Genomic DNA, 8,893 nt, shown 5'->3' with positions numbered 1-8,893 from the left:
CCATCTTTGAGCCATCTGTATAAGTAACTAATGCTTTCTCATTTGGCGTGGTGTATTGCATGTGTATTGTGTGCGATAAATCTGTATCTGCAGGGTGTCCAAGCATGATCGACTTGCGCTTCTCATAGTCTGTGTGGTAGAATGTCTTTTGCCACAGAGAGATGTTATTTTCTAGGCGCAATGTCCTTATTAATAGTGATTCTCTCTTCACTAGAAGGTCCAGGGGAGGGATATCCGCCGCTTTCAGCGCCGCAGTTGGGGATGTTCTATAGCCTTTGCATATGAGCAAAAGTTGCATTCTTTGTATGGTGAGAAGCTGCCTTCTTGCACCACCACTGAGTTCAAATAAATTTCTGAGGGACTTTTCTTCCCACTCGGTGACCGTGCCTCCTTCACGATCACCGCTGTTAGTTTAAATTCTGCTTTTCTGCTCCTTCTTTTTGCTGCTTTTTGTATCCGAAAGCCTTAGATTTACCAGCGCTTTTGCTTTCGGACTTTCCCCCTTTTTCCGTCTGTCGATAGGCAGCCTGCTGAACTTGCGGTTTGTTCTGCAGAGAAAACCTCGAATGTTGTCGAAACTGATTTCCACGCGCGTTCTCGTCTTTATTTATTTATTTTTATTTTATTTTATTTTATTTTATTTATTTTATTTATTTATTTATTTATTTATTTGGCTTTGAAACTTCACCGCAAGCTGAAAGAGGTTTTCCAATGTTTGAGGGTTGCGAACTTCAAGAAAATCTTGAGCTGACGCCAGTAGACGTGGTAAAATCACCTCGATAAGTTCATTATCAGGCCTCTTCTCGTACAATAGATTAAAAACTTGATTTTTCCTTAAATTAAGCTCTGTTAAATCATCAAACCTCGTTTGATATTTGCTAAACAATTCTGACTCTAGCTTCGCACGGTCTTTCACAACTGGAAATGCTTTTGACAAAGCAGACTTGAAGTTCTCCTAGTTGTACATTTCTGAACCTAGATCCCCCAACAAAAATTTGCCAATTCCTTTGTACCAGCTGAGAGCTTGACCCTTGAGGTTAGTCGTGGCTATGGTAATATTTTGTAGTTGATTTACGGGATGCAAAGTGAAATGCAGGTCCAGCTGCTGGAAGAAGGTCATTACTGAACCTTTTCCGTCAAACGTTGCTGTTGGCTTCATCGCCGCAAGCATCGTTTCCACGATAAATCCAAATCCTTCCATTGGACTCGTTGACGTCTGAGGAACCTGAAAGGTCGGAGGGGTAAAGGTCGGTATATTTTCTACTCTCTAACGACATGGTCCGTTCAATTTTTTTCGGGCGCCAACGTAGAAACATTAGGTATTTTTGGAAGCAAGCAAGATGGAAAATATGCAACGCTTTCGCCGGGAATCGAACCAAGGACCTCTCAATTACGCGCTGAGATTGCAGACTACTACACTACGAAGGCTCACCAAGAAGGTGGGAGAAATACCTTATATAGTAATAAAATTATGTGATGAATATACTACTCGTCCGTCTGAAAGTGTCACTACTACTCAACTTCTTCAATATTTTAAAGCCATCTACAAAATCTATTGTATATATTATAGAGTTCCCCACTTTGTAAATGCTAAGTTACTGTTGAACGTGAAGAATCTTAAGAACTGATAAACGAATAATCGCTTGAGTTCGTGTGACAAGAAACAACAAGATGGAAGGGTAAATAACTCTTTATTATTCAAATAAGATTTAACAGAACTCCGTCTAAGAGTGTATAATAAAAGCCGACACTTGGCCTTGAACTTAAGAGGCTAAGAAGTAAACTAAAACTAATCTAAATTAAAGAGATATAGCTGAAGATATCAAAGTTTTAACATAGTTGGCCCCTTAAACACGAGATGACTACGAAGTTATCAAGGGTCTGAGTATGGCCGAGCATAATAACAGCTTTGAGAGAGAGTAGCCAAAAAGCGGAAGCGCGCTCAGAATCTCTGATTCTCTCTAACTCTGCAAGTAACTTCGCGGTTTAAATACCGCTCCTTCTCAGTAAGTATTCAGACGTGAATCTAAAACTAAGTTCTAGCCGAAAGTAGTAAGTTGGAGTTAAGAATTTGACAGGAAAGAAGTTTAACTCAAAATTTAACTGTTAATAAAATTAACATAATCCTTACAATATATATATATGAGAAATGCATAGAGCATCCATAAATGATGACGTGTGAATGCGTATCAAGACTTGCTCTATTATGAAACTAAAACTTTATTGAATCAAAGCCACTTCTGAATGCTCTTTTTCCTCGTTACGTCATCTTATGTACCTACGTCCTAGCATCCAACACGTCACCACCTACGCTTTCTCTTTCTCTTCCCATCCATTCTACATCCCGGCTCGAATTTCAAATTCCATTCTGAATACGAAGAACGTAACGGACATATTATCTAAGTTTCACAACTAGCAAAACACGTAAGTTCATTAAATTTATTTCTGGCCTTTAATGTATATTACATGATTTTTCTTTTTTTTCATATATTCTTGATAAAACACAGACACTGGTGATTGGATGCAAAAGCACCCTGAATAAAACTCCAGTCTGAGACTTTAAGGCAGACGTATAAAAATTGTCCAGAACCTAAAATACTTCAGGCCGACTATAAATAATAGGCTGTCGTGAATGCCACATGTTAAAGACTTAAAACAGAAGATTAGTACTCTCACGAATGCAATGAAGCGCACGACCTCACTTAAATGGAGGTGCCTAGAAAACTGCTTAAACTATGGTATAAGACAGTAACGGAGAAAGTCGTTCCATGTGACTCATCCGTATAGGGCACGAATTGACAGAACAAATGAAGCTCTGTCTCTATGTAGCGACATTAGCTCTTAATTATCTGTAAAGCTTATCTAAATACACCGACGGAAACCCGACAGGTCTTAGATGGAATAGTAACGATTGATTTGATAGTTGAAAGAGAGGCAGCTGTAACACACGTCATTCGGATGTACTAATCGACTAGGCTGTGGAAAGAATTATATACACACAGACTATAAAAAACCTAACACAGTTGACCGGCACCTTCCGGCGAAATTTCAGTTGCAGATTACCACTGAAACACCTACCCCGCTGGACTATCTCACGCCGGTCCGATTTTCCATCAAGCATTTTCCAGCCCAACTAATTTCGAGATTACGTATTCCTTGCTCATTCCCTAAGGTTTCCATCAAGTCTTCTATATACATATGTTTGCTACCAAAAAATCCACGTTATTTTCTGGTAAGAACGATGTGCGTGACTGAAATAAGAAAGGACAATAAAGATGCAAATTGAAATACTAACTTCTTAGTTAAATTCTCACAATTTAGACTACAATATGAGTGCAAAAAAGAGTTACACTGATGAATCTCATTAATACGTAGCAGATCCTTGGACGTAACAAATGAATTTTTCCAATAAGGGAATATAATTTTATAAAGGTAAAATAATTAATCCGCTCTTATAGAAAAGTACTATTGTTATTATTACAACACTGATTTATTACTAAAAGCAAATACAGTGGACGAAAAATAAATACCGTATATAAAAGAAAGGCATTTATTAAAATTAAATGTTTTTCTGTTAACCAGATAAAAAACATTTTTTGAGTTGCTGTATAATCTTCGTTTGGGAATCAGTTTCACCTATTCGCAACGTTAGCCGATTTACTAGAGCCTTTGCTTTTCACAATTGTATACGCAGTCATTCTCGGTATAACTCCAAATACAGGATATGCATACTATCTTCATATTTTTCAATAATCTCTTTTTCTTCTCTCCATGGTGATTCCAAACATTTTCTTCACAGCTGGACTCTTCTCATTAATATTTTTAAAACACATTGTTAATAAATTTACGAAGCATTTATTTAAGGAGAGGAGGGTGAAAATACCTTATAAATGTATAAAATATTTTAAATCTCTAAATTTTAATGTATACGTTTTGAGTTTGGAAAGAAGGCGGGACTGTTTGTCTAGCAATGGCGAAAGAGGTGCATTGGGCAAAAAATGTTGAGAATATAAGAGCTTTTTTCTTTTTTCTTCCCCTCCCCCCCCCTTTTTTTTTTTGACCCAGAGGGTCTGATTGCTCCGACCCCACCATCGCGCGAAGAGAAGGCCATCACCATATGCACGGGTAGTTCGAAAATTGAATTGCGTACGGAAAGCAGCTCCTGTGTAATCATAAAGAATAATATAACGCATAGCCGGAAAAGACATCTTGGGAGCACAAATTTCTGTGCTTCAGGCGGAACTAACCGCTCTGCAAGCTGCCATATGCTATACTTTTCAACAATCTAAGCGTAGTGCCATCATACATAATTATTCGGCTTTAAGTCTTAGAACAATAACAGAAACTAGCAGTAGAAACTCTTTAGTTCAAAATATACAGAGTATGTTGCTGGAAAGACAACTGAGTCCAAGAAGACGAATTTTGTGCTGGGTGGCTAGCCGACACAAAAATCCCGTATAAAATTCCGTATGGTGAGTACCTTGTTCGGGAGCCTGCTTAGCGGCAAGTAGTAGTAGCAGTAGAATTTGAAGATTCATTATATTCAGGGTCAGCGAAGACATTTTACTTTCCGGTGAAAACTTCTCGATTCTAACATTCTGCCACCCGATTCTTTCCTAAATTCTAAAAATTTGCAGCCTTTAATTTTACCGCCAGGTGCAGATGCTCTGGCACCGATTGGCATATTTTCTGTTGTGCAGCGCCATTTATCGATGTTTCTGGAAATGATTGTTTTCACGTAATCCGTTTTCCCATGTCTTGAACAATATATTCAAGAATTTTTGGAGCTTTTATACTCAGTAGTTCGATGCACAAAGAGCTCAGAGTAGGGGTGTTTTAATTCTGACCACTTTGTACATAACATCATTCATAAAATAAAAGAATTAAGAAGATTCCATTTGTGGGGAACAAAATAAATTTACCGCTATGCATGATTCCTAATAGGTGTTAAGAGGTTCCTTGTCGCAAGTTTTCGTAAAGGGAATGACGTGAAAATTATATTCATACAGAAACATTGAATAAAATCACTTTAGCTTTAATAAATCTCTACTTGAGCTTTTAGCTTAAAATATTACAAGGTACTTAATTGGCCATTGAATGTAGAATAAAATTTAAACTCAACTCGAATCACAGTTTATATTTAACCTAAAAGGAACCACTGTTTCCTAGCAGATAGTAACGCGTTTAAAATTTCAGTTGCAGATTACCACTGAAACACCTACCCCGCTGGACTATCTCACGCCGGTCCGATTTTCCATCAAGCATTTTCCAGCCCAACTAATTTCGAGATTACTTATTCCTTGCTCATTCCCTAAGGTTTCCATCAAGTCTTCTATATACATATGTTTGCTACCAAAAAATCCACGTTATTTTCTGGTAAGAACGATGTGCGTGACTGAAATAAGAAAGGACAATAAAGATGCAAATTGAAATACTAACTTCTTAGTTAAATTCTCACAATTTAGACTACAATATGAGTGCAAAAAAGAGTTACACTGATGAATCTCATTAATACGTAGCAGATCCTTGGACGTAACAAATGAATTTTTCCAATAAGGGAATATAATTTTATAAAGGTAAAATAATTAATGCGCTCTTATAGAAAAGTACTATTGTTATTATTACAACACTGATTTATTACTAAAAGCAAATACAGTGGACGAAAAATAAATACCGTATATAAAAGAAAGGCATTTATTAAAATTAAATGTTTTTCTGTTAACCAGATAAAAAACATTTTTTGAGTTGCTGTATAATCTTCGTTTGGGAATCAGTTTCACCTATTCGCAACGTTAGCCGATTTACTAGAGCCTTTGCTTTTCACAATTGTATACGCAGTCATTCTCGGTATAACTCCAAATACAGGATATGCATACTATCTTCATATTTTTCAATAATCTCTTTTTCTTCTCTCCATGGTGATTCCAAACATTTTCTTCACAGCTGGACTCTTCTCATTAATATTTTTAAAACACATTGTTAATAAATTTACGAAGCATTTATTTAAGGAGAGGAGGGTGAAAATACCTTATAAATGTATAAAATATTTTAAGTCTCTAAATTTTAATGTATACGTTTTGAGTTTGGAAAGAAGGCGGGACTGTTTGTCTAGCAATGGCGAAAGAGGTGCATTGGGCAAAAAATGTTGAGAATATAAGAGCTTTTTTCTTTTTTCTTCCCCTCCCCCTTTTTTTTTTTTTTTTTTTTTTTTTTTTTTTTTTTTTGAAATCTCGTTCTGGAAACACGCCTATCTTATATGCTAGGCTGAATATTTGAAAAACACATTAGGGGGTAATTTAGCACATATCTATTGACGACTGCCTTTAAAAACGCATATTTATTTACTTTCCTTTCAGAGTTGTAATTTAAACCATTTAATTACGATTATTATGAAGTATGTTGAGCACATCAAGCTCATGCATGTGAGGTCGTTTCATATCGAATCTCGTTCATTCGGAAAGCATATTCGAAAACTGAAAGTCGTCTTTAGTTCGGACATTCTTTTCAACATATGGTAAATGCTTAAAGAAAATCACTACAGCAAATTTAGAACCGCTTAATACATTATTATCTAAGAAACAGTCACTAGAATTTCTTCTAATACGGTACCATAATCAACAAATATTTTTAAAAATGCTTAGTGAAAGTGTCATGAAATAGAATTGGGTTTAAACGTCATGGCTTAAAAAACCTATCTAGTGTAAAGGATATGAAAACTGGCATTGGTTAAACAAAGATCAACGAACGACCGTTAAAGGTCTCGTCTTTTTCGTGTCCAAAATTAATGAAAAGATTATTATTCATAATGGAAATGTAGACAGTAATTAATGTCCAACAAAACGTTCGGAACCTGATCCCCTTGTTACCATGACAACCAACTCTTTTGTCTTCGAGCATATTCTGCGTTTTCAAATCGATGACGTATTCTTGCGTGCAGCCAGTGTTACAAGAACTGAGGTTCCTTAGATATGTCCTTGAGATTTAGATAATTTTTACGGGGATCGTTTGCATATTTAGAATCCATTAAGTAAACAATCTCACGATATATATGTACTACGAGATACATCTTTCTTTTCTTTACCTCAATAGTACCCAGCAATAATTTATTATCAGTCTTTTGTTTTCAGAACTGGGTGATAAATGGCATGTAAGCCCATACTGATGCAGTGTTAAATATCTTTCATGATTTAAAAATAATTTTTCATTACTTTTATCTTTTGTGGTTTAAAAATAATTTTTCATGACTTTTACCTTTCTTGATTTATAAATAATCATTCAAACAGTATCATTAATTTAGTGAAGTTAAATCGAAACTACTTCTGAAACAGGCAAAAATAATAAAAGTGTAAACAGTTTTAAAACCATAATAATTAAAATGTATTTAAAGCTTTCAGTAAGCAAAACAGCATATTGTCATAGATACTGAACTTCAGATCACTGAAGGTAAAATCTCTCATCCTTATATTAACATTTGCACTAACTATTAAAGTATTTTTCGCTCCATTTATAGCTCAATGTAACGCAGCGGAAATATCTTTTGCAACCAAGCAAGAGTTATGAGAAAAATCTTTTAAAATTACACAAACTATATTAATACATCTACATGCGAAAAGTTTTCAGTAATCGATTTTAACAATCAATTTTCAGTCTCCGCATCTACATGGAATGAGTTTTCTTGAATAATCCTCCACGAAGGTACTCCTTTTTCATGCAAATATTCCTCGAGTACTTTACATATTTGATATTTAACCAGCCAAATCAATAACCAAAAGATTGTTGAGAAATGCTTCATATTGCATTCTTTTTAAACAGTTACCTTACGCTCATTTTGAATATTTCTTATTTATATGTCTAATAATTTGACACAAATCCGTTAATTTTCAGAATAATTTCTGCTCTTTCATGTGGTTGCAATGAACCAGAAAACTGCTACCGGTTCTTTTTTTGGAAATGGAATTCAAGCATTGCAACAACTACATAGCCGTAAGCAGTGCAATGGTTGTCTTCCTCCGAGAAACGTATCCTATAACATCACCTTAATACTTCGCTTATACGAAATAATGACTTGCTATAGAAATGAAACTGTGCAGCTTGCTTGAAAAGAAGGTGAAAATGGATGCTGTAAATATTAGAATTTTTAGGATACTATACTTGTATTAGTACTTAAAGTATACGCGTTATTTGATAAACCTTTAACTCATTCCTGAGTTCATCTGATCTGTTAAAACCTTTAACTCATTTCTGAGAAATGTTTTACATTTCCGTCTCGTAAGTATTTGCAGATCTTGCTGTTCAGAAGGTAAAATTAGCGAAAAGAGAGGTGGGGCACCACACGAATGAATGATGTTTTCCAAAGTGAAATTACGAAACAAAAAATCGCGTTCTTTTTTTTTTTTTTTTTTTTGTGTGTGTGTGTGTATTAGTACATTAGAAATAAATATACAAAATTAATTCTATGAACGCATCTTTAATAAATAACATTTAAAATCTGAAAATAAAAGAGTGTGTTTAAAATGGTACAGAATTTTAAGAGCATACCAGTTTAACGACAAAACAGATTTCGTGAAAAAAGAAAAAGCTTAACTGGAGGTGCGGGGGATCGAATCCTGGGCCTTTCACAAGCAAAGCGAACGCTCTACCACTGAGCTACACCCCCCCATAACGCACCATCTTTGCGTTAAAGAACTACTCGCACTAACCTACTTTGCAGCAGGTGTTTCAACAGAGAAGGTGCAGGAAAAGCTTAGCTTTCGAATATCGGTGAAAGAAACGCTGGGTATCACATATAAATTTTTCACATTTATTTTTAAAGTGAGTTAGGATGCATCATTCTATATAAATACCTAATTCTTTGCAAATAATTATTAAGAAACCTAGAAAACTTTTAAACAGG

The 8,893-nt window shown here is 35.3% G+C and overlaps 1 non-coding gene across 1 annotated transcript; it reads right to left on the bottom strand.

Annotated features, from left to right (window-relative positions):
- Positions 1 to 8,584: 8,584 nt before the first annotated feature.
- On the bottom strand, positions 8,585 to 8,656 carry TRNAA-UGC (transfer RNA alanine (anticodon UGC)). Its single transcript has one exon. It is a non-coding gene; the product is annotated as a tRNA-Ala (tRNA).
- Positions 8,657 to 8,893: the final 237 nt, after the last annotated feature.

This window comes from Stegodyphus dumicola, chromosome 3 (assembly GCF_044657685.1).
Source record: "Stegodyphus dumicola isolate Sdum_Otavi_A_Nest chromosome 3, ASM4465768v1".
Lineage (NCBI taxonomy): Eukaryota > Metazoa > Arthropoda > Arachnida > Araneae > Eresidae > Stegodyphus > Stegodyphus dumicola.
The sequence above is the reverse complement of the archived record's forward strand: the minus strand, read 5'-3'. Positions and strand labels throughout refer to the sequence as shown.